This window comes from Pseudorasbora parva, chromosome 16 (genome assembly GCF_024679245.1).
Source record: "Pseudorasbora parva isolate DD20220531a chromosome 16, ASM2467924v1, whole genome shotgun sequence".
In the NCBI taxonomy this organism is placed as follows: domain Eukaryota; kingdom Metazoa; phylum Chordata; class Actinopteri; order Cypriniformes; family Gobionidae; genus Pseudorasbora; species Pseudorasbora parva.
Genome location: NC_090187.1, coordinates 45,806,052 through 45,808,551, shown reverse-complemented (window position 1 = coordinate 45,808,551; position 2,500 = coordinate 45,806,052). Strand labels below are relative to the sequence as shown.

The 2,500-nt window shown below is 42.2% G+C and overlaps 1 protein-coding gene across 2 annotated transcripts in view; it reads left to right on the top strand.

Annotated features, from left to right (window-relative positions):
• Nucleotides 1-2,500, top strand: part of homer2 (homer scaffold protein 2) — a 43,496-nt gene that overhangs the window by 21,471 nt on the left and 19,525 nt on the right. The window lies entirely within an intron of this gene.

The following is a 2,500-nucleotide window of genomic DNA, read 5'->3' as shown; positions in this document are numbered from 1 at the left end:
CTCTCTCACACACACACACACACTCTCACACACACACTCACACACTCTCTCACACACACACACACACTCACACACTCTCTCACACTAACACACACTCTCACACACCCACACACACTCACACAATCAATCAACTTTATTTATAAAGCGCTTTTACAATGATGATTGTTTCAAAGCAGCTTCACAGGAACCTAACCCTTAAACAGGACAATATTGCAACAACATTTGATTTGGCTAGTTTATAGAATTAAATAAGACCTCATTCATTAATGTTATTTGTATATTTAGTTGAATAACTCTGATCATAATGTTAGTGTCCCCAACTGAGCAAGCCAAGCCAAAGGCGACCAAAGGAACCGAAACTCCATCAGGGCATGATGGAGAAAAATAAACCTTAGAGAAACCAGACTCAGTTCTCCTCTGGCCTATTAACACACAGTGGAGGATTATTATTCTGGACACCGCACAGCTCAGAGCTCAGATTAGAGCCGAATATTGAAGAGTTCTGGGTATCACGCAAGAGACGGGTTTATTGAGGATGGGGCGTCGATTACACGAGAGTATGAATACATGAAAGATCGGAGTTATTGCGCCGGAGACGGGTTTATTGAGGATGACGTGCCGGTGAGGCAATTGGTCTCAGCAGACTCTCCAGGATGAGCTGGTCATGTCCAGACGCAGGTCCACCATCCAATCGGGACACGGCACACACACACACACACACACACACACACACACACACACACACTAACCCTAACACGGCCTGGATCCGGCCGACTGCAGTAAACCTCGGGATAAACAGAGAGACTAACATTAGTGTAGATGCCGCTCTTCTGATGATGTAACGAGTACATCAGGTGTTATGGGAAGTGTTCCCGGTTCCGGCTGACCTCGTTAATGCAGCCGAACAATCAGTCAACTGATCTGAATAATGAGAGTTAATAACGTTCTGTGTGTATGCCATAGTAAAGAGATGTGTTTTTAGTCTAGATTTAAACTGGCAGAGTTCCAGAGTTTAGAGACGCAGTAGACGTGATGGAGTATAATGTGTTAAGAGCTCGCTTAAGTACTGGAGCTGAACCATTCAGTGCTTTGAGGAATAAGCAAGATTTAAAATGTGTGCGATGTTTAATAGGGAGCCAGGGCAGTGTTGACAGAACTGTCTGTCTGTCTGTCTGTCTGTCTGTCTGTCTGTCTGTCTGTCTATCTATCTATCTATCTATCTATCTATCTATCTATCTATCTATCTATCATGGACCAGCTGGAGTTTGTTTATTAAGCGAGCAGGGCAGCCACCCAGTAGAGCATTACAATAATCTATCTATCTATCTATCTATCTATCTATCTATCTATCTATCTATCTATCTATCTATCTATCTATCTATCTATCTATCTATCTATCTATCTATCTATCTATCTATCTATCTATCTATCTATCTATCTATCTATCTATCTATCTATCTATCTATCTATCTATCTATCTATCTATCTATCTATCTATCTATCTATCTATCATGGACCAGCTGGAGTTTGTTTATTAAGCGAGCAGGGCAACCACCCAGTAGAGCATTACAGTAATCTAGCCTTGAGCTCATGAACGCATCGACTAACTGTTCAGCATTTGGCACTGAGAGCATGTGCCGTAGTTTAGATATATTTTTAAGATGCTAGAAACGTGGCTTTCATGATTGGTATCAAAGAGCACACCCAGGTTCCTCACTGACGACCTGTGTGTGTGTGTGTGTGTGTGTGTCTGTGTTCTCCTCCTATTGCAGTGAATGAGTGTGTGTGTGTGTGTTCTCCTCCTATAGCTGTGTGTGTGTGTGTGTGTGTGTGTGTTCTCCTCCTATAGCTGTGTGTGTGTGTGTGTGTTCTCCTCCTATAGCTGTGTGTGTGTGTTCTCCTCCTATAGCTGTGTGTGTGTGTGTGTGTGTGTTCTCCTCCTATAGCTGTGTGTGTGTGTCTCCTATAGCAGTGAATGACTGTATTTTTTACTCAGTGACGCTCCAATGCTCTGTCTGAAGTGATACTGTAGACGCTGCATGGTTATAATTGTATTCCTAATATTATCAATCTTACTAATAAAGAAGTTCATAAAGTCATTACTGCTCTGCTGTTCACAGATATCAGAAGTTGAAGCTTTATTTTGAGGTAATTTAGCCACTGTATCGAATAAGCACTTAGGGTTGTGTTTGTTTTCTTCTAAAAGAGATGAGAAATAAGCAGATCTAGCAGTTTTTATGGCCTTTCTGTATGCCATCATGCTCTCTTTCCACAAATTGCGAAAAACCTCCAGTTTTGTTTTCTTCCAGCTGCGCTCCATTTTTCTGGCTGCTGTTTTAAGGGCCCGAGTGTGCTCGTTGTACCACGGCGTTGGATTATTTGCTTTAATCTTCTTTAAGCGCCGGGGAGCAACTATGTCTAAAGTGCTAGTAAGGAGAGAGTCAATAGTTTCGGTTGCAGCATCAAGTTCCTCTTGGCTATCTGTAATGCTGAGGAGATG